This window comes from Pan troglodytes, chromosome 18 (genome assembly GCF_028858775.2).
Source record: "Pan troglodytes isolate AG18354 chromosome 18, NHGRI_mPanTro3-v2.0_pri, whole genome shotgun sequence".
Classification (NCBI taxonomy): domain Eukaryota; kingdom Metazoa; phylum Chordata; class Mammalia; order Primates; family Hominidae; genus Pan; species Pan troglodytes.
Genome location: NC_072416.2, coordinates 73,282,416 through 73,305,133, shown reverse-complemented (window position 1 = coordinate 73,305,133; position 22,718 = coordinate 73,282,416). Strand labels below are relative to the sequence as shown.

The 22,718-nt window shown below is 45.2% G+C and overlaps 1 pseudogene; it reads left to right on the top strand.

Annotated features, from left to right (window-relative positions):
- Positions 1-789: 789 nt before the first annotated feature.
- LOC129137312 (small ribosomal subunit protein eS4-like) lies at positions 790-20,734 on the top strand (annotated as a pseudogene).
- The last annotated feature ends 1,984 nt before the right edge of the window (positions 20,735-22,718 follow it).

The following is a 22,718-nucleotide window of genomic DNA, read 5'->3' as shown; positions in this document are numbered from 1 at the left end:
TTCCAGGTGATTCTGATGCATGCTCAAGTGTAAGAATCTGTTACACAGGAGTTCAGCAGCTGCTGGGAGAATGAGTCCCCGGGGTGGAGGGATGGGAAGGATGTATTTAAAAAGAGGAGGTTAAGAGAAACGTCTCCTCATTTTTGACCAGTAGTGGGGAAGTATTAGCTCAGGGAAGGCAGCACAGCTGTGAAGCTGTGTCACATCTGAAGACTGCTCCCTGGTAGGACTCGGAGTGCTGCCATGGAACATGCCAGAAGGTGGGAAATACAGTGTCCGTTAAAGATCTTAGGTTTTAGGATCTGCAAATCTGTGTCCAAATCCTTTCTCTGCCATGGACCTGTCCCCATTCTACCCATTCCTGCTTCCCAGCCCCAACGAGGTCTGGGCTGTCTTTACCTTGGGCAAATCTTTCATTTTTTTTCCAGAGACAGCGTCTTGCTCTGTTACCCAGGCTGGAGTACAGTGGTGCTATCATAGCTCACTGCAGCCTCAAACTCCTGGGCTCAAGCAATCCTGCCCTCTCAGCCTCCTGAGTAGCTGGAACTCCGTGCACACACCACCATGCCTAGCTAGTTTTTCTGTTAAACTTTTTTTGAAGAGATGGGGTCTGGTGATGTTGCCCAGGCTGGACTAGACCTCCTGGCCCCAAGTAATCCTGCTGCCCAGCCTCCAAAATTGCTGGGATTATAGGTATGAGCCACTGTGCCCAGTCCACCTGTGTCTTTATATTTAAAATGACTCTTGTACTACATATCATTTGGCTTTGCCTTTGAATCTTTTTTTTTTTTTTTTTTTTTTGAGACGGAGTCTCGCTCTGTCGCCCAGGCTGGAGTGCAGTGGCGCGATCTCGGCTCACTGCAAGCTCCGCCTCCCGGGTTCACGCCATTTTCCTGCCTCAGCCTCCTGAGTAGCTGGGACTACAGGCGCCCGCCACCACGCCTGGCTAATTTTTTGTATTTTTAGTAGAGACGTGGTTTCACCGTGTTAGCCAGGATGGTCTCGATCTCCTGACCTCGTGATCCGCCCGACTCGGCCTCCCAAAGTGCTGGGATTACAGGCGTGAGCCAGCGCGCCCGGCCGCCTTTGAATCTTTATCCCTTTGACAATTTCTGCCTTTTATTATGGTGGTTTCAGGTCTACCATTTTACTCTTCACTTTGTTCTCCCACTCCCTCCCCTATTTTGGCTCCTCTTCTTTGTTGCCCTCTTTTGTGTTAAAAATATTTTTTTTGAGAGAAGTCTTGCTCTGTCACCCAGGTTGGAGTGTAGTGGCATGATCTTGGCTCACTGCAACCTCCGCCTCCTAGGTTCAAGCAATTCTCCTGCCTCAGCCTTCTGAGTAGCTGAAATGACAGGCACCCGCCACCACTCCCAGCTAATTTTTGTATTTTTAGTAGAGATGGGGTTTCATGTTGGCCAGGCTGGTCTTGAACTTCTGACCTCAAGTGATCTGCCTGCCTGTCTCGGCCTCCCGAAGTGTTGGGATTACAGGTGTGAGCCACCGCACTGGGCCTAAAAATGCTTGATTTCAGTTTTAATTTACCTACTAGTGTTTTGGATATACTGTTCCTTTTTTTTTTTTTTTTTTCAGTGGTTGCTCTAATACAGCCTTGACTTCTCATATTCTTAGTATTGTAGCACGTCACGCACCTTGAAAATTCCTTAACCTCTCTGAACTTCAGTTACTTCATTTATAAGACGAGAATGGTGACTTTCTCTCATGGGTTATCTGACTTCTGAATGAGAGAACTCAAGCCGCGTACACGGCCAAGGGCAGAACAGCAATGCCTGTTGACTGTCATGGCTGATCCTAGTCCCGTCACTACTGTCAGAATGTGGTTCCAGTCATCAGCACTGGGCCTCCTGAGAACACACGCAGCCACCACTGAGCATCCCCAGCGGCTGACCCACTGCAGGGGCTCATGTGTCTACCTGCTGTGATCACCCATTCTGCTAAATGGCTGCCCCTCAGAGACGCTGGTGTCTCACCAGGGCACCCCTCAGCTGCCCTTTCCTTGCCCAGGCCTGGCCATCCTGTGCCCCTTCTTCAGGCTGCTCCTGGGCCGGTAGACCCAAGCCACCTGACGCAGCCAGGCCCCACACGCCACGGCCTGCTCCCAGTCACAGAAAAACCCTGGCTTGATTTTCACCACTGCAGTCCTCCCTGTGCCCTTCAGATGCCTGGACTCTGCCTGTCCAAACCTCCATCTGCTGCCCATTCTTCTCACTCGCAGTGATGGCTTTAGCAATCTGCAGGGACACAGGCCTCCAGGGACACTGTCTTCTCACACTCAGCATCAGCCCCACAGAGTGGAATTGCCAGCCCTGCCGGGGGCGGCCTGTGCAACCACTCCAAGTGGGTTTTGGGGAATGTGGTTCTGGGCCTTTCTTTTCTTTGTGTGTGTGTGTGTGTGGTGTTGGTTTTTTTTTTTTTAAAGATAGAGTCTCATGTTGTCTCCCAGGCTGGTGTGGAGTGGTAGGAACATGGTTCTCGACCTCCTGGGCTCAAGCAATCCTCCCACCCCAGATTCCTAAATAGCTGGAGGCCAAGTAGGTGAGTCCCAACTTCAGACTTACAAATAAAGACATAACCCAATACGCAGTTCGGTTATGAAAAATATCTATGGAAGTGGAAAAAGAGCTCTAAAATATCAGGATAAAAATGGGCCGTATGGCCAAATACAGTGAGCACGGACTCGGAGTTGAACAGGAAGAAGTCTCAACTGGAAATACACCTCATGAGCTGGGTTTTGTTGTTCTTGGCAATGCTGCTTTTGGCTGGCTGCCTCACCAGTAGGATAAAAACCACTGCCTCCTAGGCTTGTGTGAGGATTAAATGAAGTACAGTTACATCTTGAGATACGCCCAGACTGCAAGAATTTGTCTTTAAGAGGAGCTTCATTTAAAAGCACTGTGGTTTATGAGGATTACAAGGCACTTCAAAAGAGCTCTGATCTTCCGTCGCAGGGTTTCACCATGGCCTGGGGCCCTAAGAAGCACTTGAAGCGTGTTGCAGTGCCGAAGCATTGGATGCTCGACAAACTAAAGGGTATATTTGCACCTCGTCCATCGACAGGTCCCCACAAGCTGAGGGAATGTCTTCCCCTGATCGTCTTCCTCAGGAATAGACTCAAGTATGCATTGACTGGAGATGACATAAAGGAGATACGTATGCAATACTTCATTAAGATTGATGGCAAGTTTCGAGTGGCTATCACATACCCTGCTGGATTCACGGATGTCATCGGCATCAAGACAGGTGAGCATTTCTGCCTGGTCTGTGACCCAACGGCTGTTCTGCTGTTGATCGCGTTACAGTCGAAGAGGCAAAGTACAACCTGTGCAAAGTGAGGAAGGTGACTATGGGGATGAAGGGAATCCAACGCCTGGTGACTCATGATACTGGAACTATCCACTACCCAGATCCTGTCATCAAGGGGAACAATACTGTGCAGATTGATTTAGGGACTGGCAAGATAATCAACTTTATCAAATTCCACACAGGCAATGCGTGTATGGTGATTGGCGGAGCCAGCCTCCGTCATGTTGGTGTGACCAACAGGGAAGGACATCCTGGTTCTTTAAATGTGGGGCATGTGAGGGATGCCAATGGCAACAGCTTTGCCCTGAGGCTTTCCAACATGTTTGTCACTGGCAATGGCAGTAAACCTTGGATTTCCCTGCCCAGGGAAAAGGGCACCCGACTTACTATTGCTGAAAAGAGAGAGAAGAGGCTGGCCACCAAACAGCAGTGGCTAAATTGCAGTAGCAGCGTATCTCTTTTTTTTTTTTTTTTTCTCAAATAGTGAATTCTTGTTTCTAAAAAAAAAAATTCTGATTTGAGGCTAGGCGTGGCGGCTCACTCCGGTAAACCCAGCACTTTGGGACACAGAAGTGGGTGGATCACTTGAGGGTCAGGAGTTACAGACCAGTCTGGCCAACATGGTGAAACCTCGTCTCTACTAAAAACAGCCAGGTGTGGTGGTGCGCTCTTGTAATCCCAGCTACTTTGGGGGCTGAGGCAGGAGAATCTTTTGAACCTGGGAGGTGGAGGTTGCAGTGAGCTGAGATCACGCCACTGCACTCCAGCCTGGGCGACAGAGCGAGACTCCATCTCCAAAAAAAAAAAAAAAGATGTGATCTAGATTTTTAGAGCCTTGGGAACATGCAGCTAATGAGAGTAACCCCTGTGGTCACCTTCCTAGTTGTAGAGTGGGGTGTGTGAAGTTCTCAGCATTTGTAACTTGCTAGCTTGTAGGGACAACCTTGGCACTCCTTCCATTGTTTCCATTGACTTTTCTGCCTCTACTACTTTACCTTTTTGTATAAAGCGTTCTCTTATGTGAACGATGGATGTCAAATATGCTTTCTTTGATAGTATAGTCTCAAGGGTACAATGCAGCTCTGAAAGAGCTGGAGAAGTATAGTGATATAGTTCGATGTTCTTCTCTGTCCAAGTCTCATGCTGAGATGCCATCCCCAATGTTGGAGGTGGGGGCTGGTGGGAGGTGTTTGGGTCTTGAGGGAGGACATCTCATGGCATGGTGCTGTCCTCGATACTTCTTGTGAGAGCTGGTTATTTGAAAGCGTGTGGCACCCCCTCCCCCTGCTCCTAATTTTGTCATGTGATGTGCCTGCTCCCCCTTCACCTTCCGCCATAATTGCTAGTTTCCCGAGGCCTCCCCAGAAGCTGAGCAGGTGTCTGCAGAACCATGAGCTGATTAAATCTCTTTTCTTGGCCAGGTGTGGTGGCTCTCGCCTGTAATCCCAGCAGTTTGGGAGGTCGAGGCAGGTGGACCACCTGACGTCAGGAATTCGAGACCAGCCTGGCCAACATGGTGAAGCCCCTTCTCTACTAAAAATACAAAAATTAGCTGGGCATGGTGGTGGGTGCCTGTAATCCCAGCTACTGTGGAGGCTGAGGCAGGAGAATCACTGGAACCCAGGAGGTGGAGTTTGCAGTGAGCCAAAATCATGCCACTGCACTCCAGCCTGGGTGACAGAGCAAGACTCCATCTTAAAAAAAAAAACAACCAAAAAAAAAAAAAAAACTCTTTTCTTTATAAATTACCCAACCTCAGGTATTTATAACAATGCACAAACAGCTTAATGTATGTAGACAGCCATTTTATAGGGTAATTAAGAGACCTTGCTTGTGTTGTGCTGTGTTAGCTGAGGTCAATTATCTGTGTCCATTTTAATGGGTTTATGGTGTTTTAGGATAAATGAGTGTATTTAGGGACTAAGGTGTGCACACAAATTTTTCCACCGGAAATAATGGCAATTATATTCTCCACTTAGGAGAATTCATCCTAGGAGGGGTTTTTATGTACAAATTACCCCTTTAAAGCAGGAGAATGTAGGTGAGAAATACATCAGACTGCACAACACAAAGTTTTCTTAAATGTTTTTATGTTTTGCTTGTTTTTGAGATGGGGTTCTCACTCTGTTACCCAGGCTGGAGTGCAGTGGCGCAGTCTCTGCCTCCTGGGCTCAAGTGATCGTCCCACCTCAGCCTCTTGAGTAGCTGTGACTACAGGCATGTGCCACCACATCTGGCTAATTTTTATATTTTTTGTAAAGACGGGGGAGTCTCACTATGTTGCCCAGGCTGGTCTTGAGCTCCTGGGCTCCAGCAATCCACCTGCCTTGGTCTCCCAAAGAGCCAGGATTACAGGTGTCAGCCACCATGCCATCATTAAATGTTTAATAACTGGAGATATATCTAGAAATAATGTAAATACATACAAATATACATACTGTCTTGGGTGTGACTGGCTGGGGCCGGTATCACAAACAATAAAGGAATTCAAGACAGTTGCAGGAATAGAAAGGCAGATTTATTAGAGGGAGAGTATGGGCTGGGCACGGTGGCTCATAACTGTAATCCCAGCACTTCAGAAGGCTGAGGCAGGCAGATCACTTGAGCTCAGGAGTTCGAGACTAGCCTGGGCAACATGGCAAAAATCCTCCTCTTCCAAAAATTAAAAAATTAGCCAGGAGTGGTGCCTCGTGCCTGCAGTCCCAGCTACTTGGGAAGCTAAGGTGGGGATCACTTGAACCTGGGAGGCAGAGGTTGCAGTGAGGCGAGGTCGTGCCACTGCACTCCACCCTGGATGACAGAACGAGACCCTTTCTCAAAAGTAGGAAGATATGCTGCAAGAGTACAATGGGCAGCACAGCAGAGATGGGGCTGCTTGCAAAGAGGCAGGGGCTTGAGGGACGTCTTACAGGGTCATGCCGGAGGGGGCTGTGTGCGGAGCAAATGGGATGTTGTGTCCACAGGTTGTCTGATTAGCCTTCTCTTGGAACAGTTGCTCTCCCTCACCTGGGACCCCTTCCCTGTTGCTCCTGGCACAGCTTATCAGGACTCCACATTCCCCCTCTAACTGAACAATGCCCAAGCTCTGGCACTGGGGTGGCAGTTTCATTTTGCAGCTACTTCCTGCTGGCCTGGGGCGTAGAGTTGACCCTACCTATGCCTGTTGGTCTGTCAGGAGACCCTGTGGGTCACTGTCCCGGGTTGTGAGGCCTGGGATGTTGGCTCTTGGTGGACGAGGGACTTGTTGGAGGCGGGGAGCCTATCAAGGTGAAACTGATGTCCAGCTGCATCCAGGGGAGACTCGTAAAGGTAGCCAGCATCCTCGGGGATACCGACATTCCATCCGCAGCATCATTTGAAGGTGAAACTGTTGAATTCGTCCCAGTGCTGTTGGGGATCACCTGGCTTAAGATGTCCGGAGCAGGGTGGCTGGCTGTCTTCACAGGAGAATTTAGCGTGAGAAAGAGGGGGTCCGGGTTCCCCAAAGTGTGTGTAGGTTTGCCCTGGTTGAGCTTCTGCTGCCAATGGCACTACACGTAGGGATTGGAACTTTTTACCAGAAAGGATAGGAGGGGCCTTCCTCCCTTCCCAGCAAGGTAGCCAAACCTGTTTACTCCTTGGCCTCCAGGCTACACAAAGGAGTGGCCCTAGCCAGTGGCATGAATTGTCAGAGGGATACTAGAGTGTTTCCCCGGGAAGACAGAAAAGGAAAGCTGTAAACTGAAAAGGTGCTGTAAACTTTTACTGAATCAGGCAGCGGTGGTCGGTGGTCGGGTGGTCAGGCATCTCTCCACCGGGACCTTCTGGTCCACTAGGGAGTAGACCTGGCTGGGGACCTTCAGTTGTCTCCAGGCTTGGGCGCTGTCCACTGAGAGGCTGGAGTTGGAGAAGAAAGGGAGAGAATAGGGGAGGACTCCCTAAGCAGTCCGCGAGCACTTCCCATACGGGCCATCAAAATGTCACGGGTACAACTGGCTACGGCTGGTGTGGCAGGCGGTAAAGGAATTTACTAAGACAGTCATGGGGGAAAAAAGGCAGATTTATTAGAGGGAAAGCACGAAGATATGTTGCAAAGGTACAATGTGCAGCACAGCAGAGAGGCTGTCTGCAAACAGACAGGGGCTAGAGGGAAGTCTTGGGTTGTGCAGGAACGACATGCTGCTGGGCTACATGGGGAGTGAGGTATTTGGGAACATGCCAGCAGGTTATCTGTGATGAGCCATGTCTTGGAATAATTGTTCTCCCCCAAAGGAGACCCCTTCCTCATTGCTTACTTTCCATATACATGTGTGGAGTCTTTATCTGAAAACTGGGCTAATACGGTACAATATTTTGTACTGATTTATCTTCTAAATATTTATTAGAAAATATATCAATGTAGAAGCCACCATTATAGCTCTACTCTATTTAAAACCATACCAGCTTGGTAGTAAAGATCCTTATCCCAGAGGTAAACGCTGTTACAGCTTGCTCTAAGTCCTTCTAAAGCTACCTTGCAAAAATTAAGAGTGAGAAAATCGTGACAATGAAAGGGATCTAACCTAACGAACTTCATCTTGCTCCTAACCTCCAAGCTGCCCTTGGTCATTCCTGGACATGGGCTGAACTAGCTTTGGGAGGAATTTATTTATTTTTTATTTTTATTTATTTATTTTGAGATGGAGTCTTGCTCTGTCGCCCAGGCTGGAGTGCAGTGACGTGATCTCTGCTCACTGCAAGCTCCGCCTCCTGGGTTCACGCCATTCTCCTGCCTCAGCCTCCCAAGTAGCTGGGACTACAGGTGCCCACCACCACACCCGGCTAATTTTTTTGTATTTTTAGTAGAGATGGGGTTTCACCGTGTTAGCCAGGATGGTCTCAATCTCCTGACCTCATGATCTGCCCCCTTTGGCCTCCCAAAGTACTGGGATTACAGGTGTGAGCCACCGTACCCGGCCTGGAATTTATAGTCTAATTTTGGAACAAAGACAACAGCCCTTTTGCAAAACAAACCCCCTTCTTGCCTGGGGACTAGACAGCCTTTGTGAGATTAACAAATTAGCCATGAGATTAGAAATTACGGTTTAGGATTAGGTTTTGCAATTAGGATTGCAAATCTCCCCATAATATCACTATTGTAAAATATAAAATTGGTGCTCATGTATCTTTCAGACCCTGCATTCTGATGTACCAGCTAGTACCACCCAGAATGGTAATGTGGTCATGTCATTCAATAAGTTCTGTGATCCCACCCAGGAACAGAAGATGGCAAGAACCCACTTTGACCTCTTCTTTATTTATTTTTTGAGATGGAGTTTCACTTTTATTGCCCAGGCTGGAGTTCCACTCTTACTGCCCAGGCTGGAGTTCAGTGGCATGATCCTGGCTCACTGCTCCCTCCACCTCCTGGGTTCAGGCGATTCTCCTGCCTCAGCCTCCTGAGCAGCTGGGATTAAGGTGCAAGCCACCACACCTGGGTAATTTTTGTGTTTTTATAGAGACAGGGTTTTACCATGTTGGCCAGGCTGGTGTCAAACTCCTGACCTCAGGTGATCCACCTGCCTTGGCCTCCCAAAGTGCTGGGATTACAGGCGTGAGCCACCGCCCCCGGCTGACCCCTTATTTCATCTCTAGACCCAACCAATCAGCACACCCCACTCCCTGACCCCCTACCCACCAAATTATCCTTAAAAAACCCAAGTCTCCAAATTTTCAGGGAGACTGATGTGAGTAATAAAACTCCGGTCTTGGTCAGCCAGTTCTGCATGAATTAAACTCTTTCTCTATTACAATTGCCCTGTCTTGATAAATTGGCTGTATCTGGGCAGTGGGCAAGGAGAACATGTCAGGCAGTTATACGTCCTGGTTTTTGTCTAAGTTTATAACATACTTCCATATGTATATACATATTCTATAAAAAATTCTATACATAATATCTTGTAACATTCTTTCAAAATTAGAAAATTAGAATTTTCTATAGAACAGACTGTATAATGAACACCCATACACTCTTCATCTAGATTTGCCAATTGTATGTTGTCAGATTTTCCTTCCTCCATCTCATTTCTCCCCCTCCGTGTGTATGTGTATTTATGTGTACGTGTCCCTTGATAATCCATGAAGAACTGGTTTCAGGACCTCATGCAGATAACCAAGATCCAAAAGCTAAAGTCCCTGATATAAAATGGTATAGTATTTGTGACCTATGCACACCCTCTAGTATACCTTAAATCATCCCTACTGCTTTATAATACCTAATACGATGTAAATGCTCTATAGTCATTATATTTAGGGAATAATGACAAAAGGTCTGTGCGTGTTCAATACACATGCAACCATCCATTTTTTTTCTTCGTTCCCAGAATATTCAACCCAAGGTTGGCTGAATCCTGAGATGCAGAATCCATGGATACAGAAAGCCAACTGTCTGTGTGTGTATACATACATTTTTGGCAACTTGCTTTTAAAACTCTATCAAACATTTTTCCAGGTCAACACAATTAGTCTGACTACATTCACTCTTAGGAGCTCTATGGTATCCACCATATGTAAGGAACCATATGGTATTCAAATATTCCTCATATGACCTCGTGGCAAGGATCAAGAAGGAGCCTCAAGTGCTCCAAGTCAGACCCACCTCCCCAGGCTTCCTCATTTCTATTAGCAGGAGTGAAGAAGGGCCCAGAACTCTGGGTGCTCTTGGCAAGATGCCTACCCTTCCCTCCTCCCAAGACTCCAGCCTCTCCACCATTTTCTGAGACTATCAGGTCTGATCTCATTAAAGCTTTTGTCCTTATTTGCTCAGTTATAAGAGGCTCAGGATTCCTGGGTCACCCCCTGCCTGATCCCACTCTAAACTTCCTCCACTTATATCCCTTTCTGAGTCCATCTCTTGCTTTTCCCCAACTTCTAGAGATCTTCCTCTGTGCCCTCTGGAACTCACCACAGAGGTTAGGGCAGAATTCCCTATGTCTTTTTTTCTTTGAGATGGAGTCTTGGGCTGGGCGTGGTGGCTCACGCCTGTAATCCCAGCACTTTGGGAGGCTGAGGCGGGTGGATCACGAGGTCAGGAGTTCAAGAACAGACTGAACAACATGGTGAAACCCCGTCTCTACTAAAAATACAAAAATTAGCCGGACGTGGTGGTGCATGCCTGTAGTTCCAGCTACTTGGGAGGCTGAGGCAGAAGAATCGCTTGAACCCGGGAGGCGGAGGCTGCAATGAGCCGAAATTGTACCACTGCACTCCAGCCTAGGGGACAGAGCAAGACTCTGTCTAAAAAAAAAAAAGAGAGAGAGATGGAGTCTTGCTCTGTCCCCTAGGCTGGAGTGCAGTGGTGCAATCTCGGCTCATTGCAGCCTCCCCCTCCCAGGTTCTAGTGATTCTCCTGCCTCAGCCTCCCCAGTAGCTGAGGCTATAAGCATGCACCACCACTCCTGACTAATTTTTGTATTTTTTTTTAGTAGAGACAGGGTTTCACTATGTTGGCCAGGCTGGTATCGAACTCCTGACCTCAACTGATCCACCAGCCTCGGCCTTCCAAAGTGTTAGGATTATAGGCGTGGGCCACCGTGCCCGGCCAGAATTTCCTATGTATTAATGAACATTCCCTATACTTTTCTACATCACCCTTACCACTGGTCCTGGGGGTGGGAAGATGTCCTTCTCGCTGCTTCCAGACCATTCTCCTTTCATCTTCTCTGACACCCCACGGCATGGACACTCAGGCCATTAGACCGTACCACCTGATACTTAAAGCAGTCATCTTCTGATCCCTGGATCTCTTAAATTTTAGTTCCCACTCTAACACTACCATCTGAATTGATAATTTTAATGCTTATGTAGATTTAATACTTGGCTTTTCAGTTTCTTCATCTCCACTTTTCCAATGAGCCCGTACTCCTCCCTCCTTCAGCCAGTTATTCTCGGACACATTAATCTTGCTACTAGTAATAGCAACCTGTTTGTAATGTTTCATGCATTCCTCGCTCAACCAGATTTTCTCTAGTACCCTAACAATCCTACCCCATGGAAACTTACAGTCGTTTCAGCCTACCACTTTTCACACTCCTTTATCCCCTCAAGTTCTTTAGATTTGTTTTTCATTAACTTTTAAAAACTGACTTCTAAAATTGTGTTTACTGGGGCCAGCTGTGGTGGCTCATGCCTGTAATCCCAGCACTTTGGAAGGCCAATGTGGGTGGATCACCTGATTGGCCAACAAGGCAAAATTCCATCTCTACTAAAAATACAAAAATTAGCCAAGCATGGTGGAGCACGCTTGTAGTTCCAGCTACTTGGGAGGCCGAGGCAGGAGAATTGCTTGAACCTGGGAGATGGAGGTTGCTGTGAGCCGAGATTGCACCACTGCACACCAGCCAGGGTGACGGGGCAAGACTGTCTTAAAAAAAAAAAAAAAAAAAAAAAGTATGTTTATTGTATCTAACATGATGTTTACAAATGTATACATTGCAGAACGACTAAATGAGACTAATTTACATATGTATTACATGTATTTTTGTGGTGTGAATATTTAAAATCTACTCTCACTGATTTTTCCAGAATATATTACAGTCAGGCACAGTGATACAGCCTGTAGTCCCAGCTACTTAGGAGGCTGAGGTGGGAGAATTGCTTGAGCCCAGGAGTTTGAGACCAGCCTGGGCAACGTAGTGAGACCTCCTCTCTTAATAGATCTCTCTTTTTTTTTTTTTTTTTGAGACAAAGTCTTGCTCTCTCGCCCAGGCTGGAGTGCAGTGGCACAAACATGGCTCACTGCAAGCTCTGCCTCCCGGGTTCACGCCATTCTCCTGCCTCAGCCTCCTGAGTAGCTGGGACTACAGGCGCCCGCCACCACACCTGGCTAATTTTTGTTTTTGTATTTTTAGTAGAGACAGGGTTTCACCGTGTTAGCCAGGATGGTCACAATCTCCTGACCTCGTGATCCGCCCGCCTCGGCCTCCCAAAGTGCTGGGATTACAGGCTTGAGCCACAGCGCCTGGCCAATAGATCTCTTAAATTTGTTCCTCCTATTAAACTGAAATTATGTATCTTTTCACCAACATTTCTCTTATCCCCTCCCACACCCCTAGCCCCTGGTAATCACTATTCTGTTCTCTGCTTCTATGAGTTCAACTTTTTTAGATTCCACACATAAGTGAGATCATGTGGTATTTGTCTTTCCATGCCAGGCTTATTTCACTTAGCATAAAGTCCTCTAGGTTCACCCATGTTGTTGCAAATAAGTTCCTTTATTTTTTGAGACAGGGTCTTGCTCTGTCACTCAGGCTGGAGTATAATGGTGCAATATTGGCTTGCTGCAACCTTTGTATCCAAAGCTCTAATGATCTTGCTGCCTCAGCCTCCCAAGTAGCTAGGACTACAGGCATGTGCCACCATGCCTGGCTAATTTTTGTTTTGTATTTTTAGAGAAAGGGTTTTGTCATGTTGGCCAGGCTGGTCTTGAACTCCTGGACTCCAGCAATCTACCCGACTCAGCCTCCCAAAGTGCTGGGGTTACTGGCATGAGCCACTGCACCTGGCCAGAGCTTCCTTCTTTAAAGCTCAGTAGTATTCCATTGTGTATGTAGACCACATCTTCTTTATCCATTCATCCATTGATAGTTAGGTTGATTTCATATCTTGGCTGTTGTGAATAATGCTGCAATGAACATGAAAGTGCAGATATCTCTTTGACAGACTAATTTCGTTTCCTTTGGATATATACCCAGTAGTGGAATTGCTGGGTCACATGGTAGTTCTATTTAAGTTATTGAGGAGCTTCCATACTATTTTCCATAATGGCTGTACTAATTTACATTCTCATCAACTTTGTGAGACTTCCTTTTTCTCCACATCCTCACACACACTTTTTTTTTTGGAGACGGAGTTTCGCTCTTGTTGTCCAAGCTGGAGTGCGATCCTGTGATCTTGGCTCATTGTAACCTCTGCCTCCCGGGTTCAAGCAATTCTCCTGCCTCAGCCTCCCAAGAGCTGGGATTATAGGAGGTGCCGGGCACCACGCCCGGCTAATGTTTTCTATTTTTAGTGGAAACGGGGTTTCACGATGTTAGCCAGGCTGGTCTCGAATTCCTGACCTCAGGTGATCCACCCGCCTCGGCCTCCCAAAGTACTGGGATTATAGGCGTGAGCCACCGCACTTGGTCCATATTTATTCACCGTTTTGCTAATAGCCATTCTAACAAGGTGTGAGGTGATATCTCATTGTAGTTTTAATCTGCGTTTCCCTGATAATTAATGACACTGAGCATTTTTTCATATACCTGTCAGGCATATGTAAGTCTTTTTGAGAAGTGTCTATTTAGGTCCTTTGCTCTTTACTTGGGTTATTTGTTTTCTTGCTATTGAGTTGTCTGAGTTCCTTATATTTTAGATACCCCTTATCAGACTATGATTTGCAAATAATTCTCCCAATTCCAAAGGTTGTCTTTTTCACTCTGTTGATTGTTTCCTTTTCTGTGCAGGAGCTTTTTAGTTGGATGTAATCTCATTTGTCTGTTGTTGGTTTTGTTGCCTGTGCTTTTGAAGTCAGATAAAAAAAAAAAAAAATTGACCAGATCGATGTCATGGATCCCTGCTTTCTTCTAGTCGTTTTACAGTTTCAGGTCTTACATTTAAGTCTTTAGTTTATTTTTCTGTATTTCGTTATTTTATATGTGAACGTCCAGCATTTACTGAAGAGACTGTCCTTTGCCCATTATGTGTTCTTGGCACCTTTGTCAAAAATCAGTTGACTGTAAATGCGTAGATTTATTTCTGGGAGCTCTATTCTATTTCGTGGGTCTATGTGTCTGTTTTGATACTAATATGCTGTTTGGTTACTATACCTTTGTAGTGTATTTTGAATTCAAGTAGTGATATGGTTTGGATTTGTGTCCCCACCCAAATGTCATGTCGAATTGGAGGAGGGGCCTGGTGGGAGGTGATTGGATCATGGGGGTGGATTTCTCCCTTGCTGCTTTCCTGATAGTGAGTTCTCATGAGATCTAACGGTTTACAAGTGTGTGGCACTTCCCCCTTTGCTAGCATGCTCTCCGGTTACCATGTGAAGAAGCTGCTTGCTTCCCCTTTGCCTTCCACCATGAATATAAGTTTCCTGAGGCCTCCCAGTCATGCTTCTTGTTAAGCTTGTGGAACTGTGAGTCAATTAAACTTTTTTTCATAAATTGCCCAGTGTCAGGTAGTTGGTTATAGCAGTGTGAGAACGCACTAATACAGGTAGTATGAAGCCTCAAGCTTTGTTCTTTTTGTTCAAGACTGCTTTGGGTATTTGGGGTCTTTTGTGGTTACATACAAGTTTTAGGATTGTTTTTTCTATCTCTGTGGAAAATATAATTGGAATTTTGATAGGCATTGCATTGAACCTGTAGATTGCTTTGGATAGTGTGAACATTTTCACGATATTCCTCCAATCCACGAACACAGGATAGTTTTACATTTAATTGTATCTTCAGTTTCTTTTATCAGCGTCTTATAGTTTTTGGTGTACCAGTCTTTCATCTCCTTGGTTAAATTTATTCCTAAGTGTGTAACTTTTTGTAGCCATTGTAAATGGGATTGTCTTACTGATTTCTTGTATAGATAGCTCATTGTTTATATAAAACACTACTGATTTTTGTACGTTGATTTTTGTATCCTGCAACTTCATTCATTCGTTAGTCCTGAAAGTTTTCTGGTGGACTCTTTAAGGTTTTCTATATGAGATCATAGCATCTGCAAACATGGACAATTTACCTTCTTTCTTTCCCGTCTGGAAGCCTCATTTTTTTCTCTTGCCTAACTGTTCTGGCTAGGACTTCCAATACTGTGTTGAATAGAAGTAGCGAGAGTGGACATTCTTGTCTTGTTCCTGATAGTAGATGAAAAGCTTTCTCTTTTTCTTTTTTTTTTTTTTACACAGACTCACTCTGTTGCCCAGGCTGGAGTGCAGTGGCGCAATCTTGGCTCACTGCAACCTCTGCCTCCCAGGTTCAAGCAATTCTCCTGCCTCAGTCTCCCAAGTAGCTGGAATTACAGGGCTGCACCAACACGCCTGGCTAATTTTTGTATTTTTAGTAGAGACAGGGTTCTGCCATGTTGGCCAGGCTGGTCTCGAACTCCTAACCTCAAGTGATCCGCCTGCCTTGGCCTCCCAAGGGACTGGGATTACAGGTGTTAGCCACTGTGCCCAGCCAGATAAAAAGCTTCCAACTGTTCACTATTAAGTATGTTAGCTGTGGGCTTGTCATATATGGCCTGCCTTGTGCTGAGGTACATTCTTTCTATACCTATTTTGAGAGTTTTTATTATGAAAAGATGTTGAGTTTTGTCAAATGTTTTTTCTGCATCTATTAAGCTGATCAGAATAGATTTTGTCCTTCGTACTGTTAATGTGGTAGATCACATTTATAGACTTGTGTATGTTGAAACATCCTTACATCCCTGGGATAGATCCCACTTGATCATAGTGAATTGTCTTTCAATGTGCTGTTGAATTTGGTTTGCTGGTATTCTGTTGAGGGTTTTTGCATCTATGTTCATCAGGGATACTGGCCTGTAATTTTTTTTTTTTCTTGCAGTGCCCTTGTTTGGCTTTGGTATCAGGGTAATGCTGGCTTCATAAAATAAGTTGGAAGGTGTTCGCCCTTGTTCAATTTTTTTGGATGAGTTTGAAAAGAATTGGTATTAGTTCTTTAAATGTTAAGTAGAACTCAGTAGTGACACCATTAAGTCCTGCGCTTTTCTTTGATGGATTTGTAATTCAGCCTCTTATTGAGTTTGTTGTTGATGTTGTTTTTGAAATGGAGTCTCATTCTGTCACCCAGGCTAGAGTGCAATGGCACAGTCTTGGCTCACTGCAACCTCTGCCTCCCGGGTTCAAATGATTCTCCCTGCCTCAGTCTCCCAAGTAGCTGGGATTACAGATGCCCGCCACCATGCCCGGCTAGTTCTTGTATTTTTGGTAGAGACAGGGTTTCGTCATGTTGGCCAGGCTGGTCTTGAACTCCTGACCTCAGGTAATCCGCCTACCTCAGCCTCCCAAAGTGCTGGGATTACAGGCATGAGCCACTGTGCCTGGCCTTTTCCCCACCCACCCCCCTACCCGAGTCTCACTCTATTGCTCAGACTGGAGTGCAGTGTGCGATCTTGGTTCACTGCAACCTCTGCCTCCTGGGTTCAAGCAATTCTCCTGCCTCAGCCTCCAAAGTAGCGGGGATTACAGGTGCCCGCCACCACGCCTGGCTAATTTTTGTATTTTTAGTAGCGATGGGGTTTCACCATCTTGCCCAGGCTGGTCTCAAACTCCTGACCTCAAGTAATCCACCCGCCTCGGCCTCCCAAAGTGCTGGGATTGCAGGCGTGAGTCACCATGCCCAGCCTATTGGTTTTTCTGTTTCTTCATGATTCAGTGTTGGTAGTTTGTATGTGTTTAGGAATTCATCCGTTTCTTCTAGGTTCTCTAATTTGTTGATGTGTAATTGTTCATGGTATTCTAATCCTTCGTATTTCTGTGGTATCAGTTGTAACACTTCCCCTTTCATTTCTGATTTTGAGTTGTCTTTTTTCTTACTCTACCTAAAAGTTTCCCAATTTTATCTTAAAAAATTCTTAAGGTTTTTTTTCCTGTTGTCTTTCTCTAAGAAATGAATGAATAAATCCATGAATAATTTATTTCTGTTCTGATATTTTCTTCTAACTTTGGGCTTTGTTCTTTTTCTAGTTCTTTGAGGTATAGCATTATTTGTTCTCTTTTGATATAGGCATTTATTGCTATAAACATCTCTTAGAACTGCTTTTAGTGAATCCTATAAATTTTTTTTTTTTTTTTTTTTTTTTTTTTTTTGAGATGCAGTCTCCTTCTGTTACCCAGGCTGGAGTGTAGTGGTGCGATCTCAGCTCACTGCATGAATCCCATAAATTTTGGTATGTTGTGTTTCTGTTTTCATTAGTCTCAAGATTTTTTTTTTTTTTTTTTTTTGAGACTGAGTCTCACTCTGTCACCCAGGCTGGAGTGCAGTGGCGCGATGTTGGCTCACTACAACCTCTGCCTCCCATGTTCAAGCAATTCTCCTGTCTCAGCCTCCCAACTAGCTGGGATTACAGGCGTGTGTCAGGCACGCCGGGCAATTTTTTGTACTTTTTTATTTTTTAGTAGAGATGAAGTTTCACCGTGTTAGCCAGGATGTCTCTATCTCCTGACCTCGTGATCCACCCGCCTCAGCCTCCCAAAGTGCTGGGATAACAAGCGTGAGCCACCACGCCCAGCCTGTCTCAAGATGTTTTTAAATTTCTTATCTGACCCACTGATTAGGAGCATGTTGTTTAATTTCCACATATTCGTGCATTTTTCAAAATTCTTCCTATTATTGATTTCTATTTTTATACCATTGTGGTAGGAAAAAAAACTTGATATAATCTTAAATTTAAGATTTGTTTTGTGGCCTAATGTACATCCTATCCTAGAGGAGTTCCTTGTGTGCTTGAGAAGAATGTGTATGCTGCTGCTATTGGATGGAAATTCTGTGTATGTCTCTTAGGTCCATTTGGTCTAAGCTGTAGTTTACATCTCCTTACTGATTCTGTCTGGATGATCTGTCTGTTGCTGAAAGTAGGGTATTGAAGTCTTCTACTGATATTATATTACAGTCTCTCTGTCTCCCTTCAGGTCTATTAATATTTGCTTTATATATTTAGGTGCTCAGATGTTGAATGTATATAAATTTAGAGGTATATCTTCTTGATAAATTGACACGTTTGTCATATAATGACCTTTGTGTCACAATTTTTGACTTAAAATCTAGTTTATCGGATTTAAGTATAGCTATCCCTACTCTTTCGGTTTCCATTTCCATGGAATATTTTTTCCATCCTTTCACTTTCAGTATATATATGACCTTAAAGGTGAAGTGAGTTTCTTATAGGCAGCATATAAATGGGTCTTTAAAAAATTTTACTCAGCCACTCTTTTAACCAAGGAATTTAATCCATTTGTATTTAAGGTAATTACTGATAGCCAAGGGCCCACTACTGCCATTTTGTTAATTGCTTCTTTCCTAGATCCTTTGTTCCTTTCTTTCCCTTTTGCTTTCTTACTTGTAATGACGTGATTTTCTTTTGTGGTATGCTTTGATTTCTTTTTAAAAATCTTTTGTGTATCTACTATAGATTTTTTGCTTTGTGGTTAGCATAAGGCTTACAGAAAATATAGTTATCATAGGCTATTTTAAGTAGATAACAACTTTGATTGTAAACCAAACTACATGTTTACTCTACCCCTTCCACATTTTATGTTTTTAATGTCACAATTTACATCTTTTTATAGTGTGTATCCCTCAACATTTTATAGCTATTATTTGTTGATTAGTTTTTTTGAGACAAAGTTTCTTTCTGTCACCCAGGCTGAAGTGCAGTAGCACAATCTTGGCTCACTGCAACCTCCACCTCCTGGGTTCAAGCAATTCTCCTGTCTCAGCCTCCCAAGTAACTGGGATTACAGGCATGCACCACCATGCACAGCTAATTTTTGTATTTTTAGTAGAGACAGGGTTTCACCATGTTGCCAAGCTGGTCTTGAACTCCTGACCTCAAGTTATCTGCCCGCCTTGGCCTCCTACAAGTGCTGGGATAACAGGCGTGAGCCACTGTGCCCAGTTCCCTTTAGTATTTCTTGAAAGATAGGTCTGGTGGTAATGAACTTCCTCAGCTTTGGTTTGTCTAGCAAAGTTCTTATTGCTCCTTTATTTCAGGACAGATTTGCTGGATACAGTATTCTTGGTCAGCATTTTTTTTTCCTTCAGCAGTTTGAATATGTCATCCCACTCTCTTCATAGCCTGTAAGATTTGTTTGGAAATCCACTGCTAGCCTTATTGAAGCTCCCATAAGTCATTTGCTTTATTTCTCTTGCTGTTTTCAGGATCTTCTCTTTGACAGTTTAACATGTACTCCTGTAGTCTTGTTAGGTCTCCAGTCAGATTCAATCCTTTCACCTTCCTATACCTGGATATTCACATATTTTCCCAGATTTGTACAGTTTATATCTTCCTTTCTCCCTGCCTTCCTCCCCTGCTTCCACCCCCTATTCCCCTTCCTATTCCTCTTTTCCCTTCCCTCCCCACTTCCTCCCTCCTGCGTTGTGTTTTTGAGACAGGGTCTCACTCTGTCACCCAGGCTGGCATACAGTGGCATGATCATGGCTCACTGCATCCTCAACCTCCTGGTTCAAGGGATTCTCCCACTTCAGGCTCCCAAGTAGCTGAGACTACAGGCTCATAACACCACATCAGGCTAATTTTTTGTATTTTTCTACAGATGGGGGTTTCACTATATTTCTCAGACTGGTCTTGAACTCTTAGGATCAAATGATTCTGCCTTGGCCTCCCAAAGTGTTGGGATTACAAGCATGAACCACCCCCACCCTGGCCCTATTATTTAACCTTTCTGCCCTTTTGTCTCTCTTTCCTTCTTGAACTTCTGAGTGTCAAACATTTGTTCTTTTGATGGCATTCCATAAATGCTACAGTCTTTTCATTCATTCTTCTTTCTCCTCTGACTGGATATTTTGAAATAAAATGTCTTTGAGCTCACATTCTTTCTTCTGCTTGATCACTTCTGTTGTTGCTGCTCTCTATTGCATTTTTCGTGTCATTAATTATATTCTTTAACTTCAGAATTTTTTATTTTTATAATTTATGTTAAGTTTCTAATGTTGGTCATTTTCTTTTCTTTTTTTTTTTTTTTGAGACAAGAGTCTTGCTCTGTTGCCCAGGCTGGAATGCAGTGGCATGATCTTGGCTCACTGCAAGCTCCGCCTCTAGGGTTCACACCATTCTCCTGCCTCAGCCTCCCGAGTAGCTGAGACTACAGGCACCTGCCACCAAGCCCAGCTAATTTTTTGTATTTTTAGTAGAGACGCAGTTTCACCGTGTTAGCCAGGATGGTCTCGATCTCCTGACCTTGTGATCCGCCTGCCTCGGCCTCCCAAAGTGCTGGGATTACAGGCGTGAGCCACTGCGCCCGGCGGTCATTTTCTTGATTTAATCAAATTCTCTATTTTCTTAAGAAAATTTAATATGCTGAGCTTCCTTAAAATAATTATTTTGAAATGTCAGGCAGCTCATACATTATCCAAATCTTCTAAATTTCTTTAGGGTCAATTACTGGTGCTTTTTTTGTTGTTCCTTTTTCGGAGGGTCATATTTCCCTGATTGTTCTTGATCCTTCTAGTGTGTTAATATCTGGGCATTTGAAGAAATAGTGAATAAGTATTCCAGTCTGCAGACTGGCATTGTCTGGGAAAGCTCTTCACCAGTCAACCTGTCCAGAGATTCTGGGGAGGCCATCTGGTGTGATCTGCAAGTGAGTTTGCTGCTGGAGTCCTCAGCCAGGATGGCCTGGTACCTGTATCAGCAGATGGGCAGACCTGGTGCTTGAGTCTATAGAACTGGGCCTGAAGCTTGGATCTCCTGGAGTGGACCTGTTGATTGGGTGCATAGGGGTAACCCTGGAACTTGGGTCCTTGAAGGTAAGCCTGGAAACTGTATCCTCTTGGGTTGGCCTGAACTCTTGTTCCATGGGGGCTTACATGGTGCTGGGGTAGGCCCCGGGCTGTGTACAGTGTGCTAGGGTAGACCTGGGCAGGCCTTGGCACCATGTCAGTGCCTGTAGACTGAGGTGAGGCAAGGGCCAGCCTGCAGCCTGAGGCCAGGGGTGCTGACCTGGCTCGGGGCTGGTCTAGAACCCAGGACAGACCTGAAGCCTTGCATCTGCAGGCCTGGAACCCGACTGTGGGACCAGACCTGAAGCTGGGGTGAGCCTGGACCACTGAGGTTGGTCTGGAGGTGAGGTGAGCAGACCAAGTCTGCTGTGCTGGCCTGGGGCTATGGGATTCAACCTCATGGTGGGGTCGGCCTGGAAGTTCTCTGTGGGTAGTGGCCTGGGGTCTAGGGCAGTGGGGGCCTGCCCAGCTCTGAGTTTTACCCAGGTGAGAAGGTGTTTGGGATGGAGGCAAAGTCCAGTGTTCAGTTTCTTCTCTTTCCCCTGTATGGAGGGTGTCTCTGTTGACACTATGGTGCCTGGGGTTGGGGAAGAGGTAATGAAAATAATGTAACACTGTCCTTCCTGCCCTCTTCAATGCATCCTTTTTTTTTTTTTTTTTTTTTTTTGAGATGGAGTCTCGCTCTGTTGCCCAGGCTGGAGTGCAGTGGCACAATCTAAGCTCACTGCAACCTCAGCCTCCCAGGTTCAAGCGATCCTCCTACCTCAGCCCCCCTAGTAGGTGGGATTACAGGCACGCACCACCATGCCCGGCTAATTTTTGTATTTTTAGTAGAGACGGGGTTTTGCCATGTTGGCCAGGCTGGTCTCGAATTCCTGACCTCAGGTGACCCACCCACCTTGGCCTGCCAAAGTGCTGGGATTATAGGCGTGAGCCACTGCGCCCGGCCGCATCCTTTATTTCTATACTATACCCAGGTGCTGTGATCTCTTACTTGGTTTCTTTAGCTCTTGTGAAGGTAATTTTGTGCATGGAAAGCTATTCAAACTGATGTTTCTGCAGGGAGTCAAGTGCTAGAAAGTTCTATTCTGCCATCTTGCTGAAACCACTCCCGCTGATTTCCCTCTCTGAAGTTGTGACTCTTCACCTAATCAGGTTAAGTCCCATGGTTCATGTATTTCATACCAGTCAATCCAGGCTAAATCCAACTCTGCTGAATGTGGCTGGAACAAAACATACAACCCTGACAATTGATGTTATGTTAAACTCATGACCACTAACCTCAAGTGGGCCTTTAGTGTATCGTACATTTCCTTAATTTTTTCACTCTTCCCCATCCCCCAAACGTCTCACACCACCTCTACCATCCTCACTCTCAGCTAATAACCATGTTTTCAGTTTAACAGTGCAAATAAAAGCAATCAGACAAGAACACTCACAAGCTCTAGCATCTTCTCTGCCCACGCTCTGCCTTCCTCCTGGTTGGTGCTCCAGCGTCTGACCTCTTCACTAGTACCCTGGATCCCAGTGTCTTCACCTGCTCAGGCTCTGCTCTAGTCCATTCTCCTCCTCCTCTTCTCCTACAGCGTCAATTTTTCTACTTATCGTTCCCGTGAGTATATAAATTTATCCTAGAATTTCTAATATTTTAAAACACCAAAATCCTCAAAAGCCCCCATCTCTTCAGTTACCCATCCATTTCTCTGTGTTGGGAGACAATTCTCCATGGGTTTCTCACGTTTCTCCCTATCTTACAAGTACATATGGTGATGGCTTTTGTTACAGGCTGTTTTCAGGATGAATAGCCTTAGATAGGTAATCCGTTCTCCAGAGCAACAGTTTGTTTAGCATCCAGTATAATATGTCTTCCTTCTAGACAAAGGTTTGATAGATTTAATTCTAGACCACTGTTTAAGATTC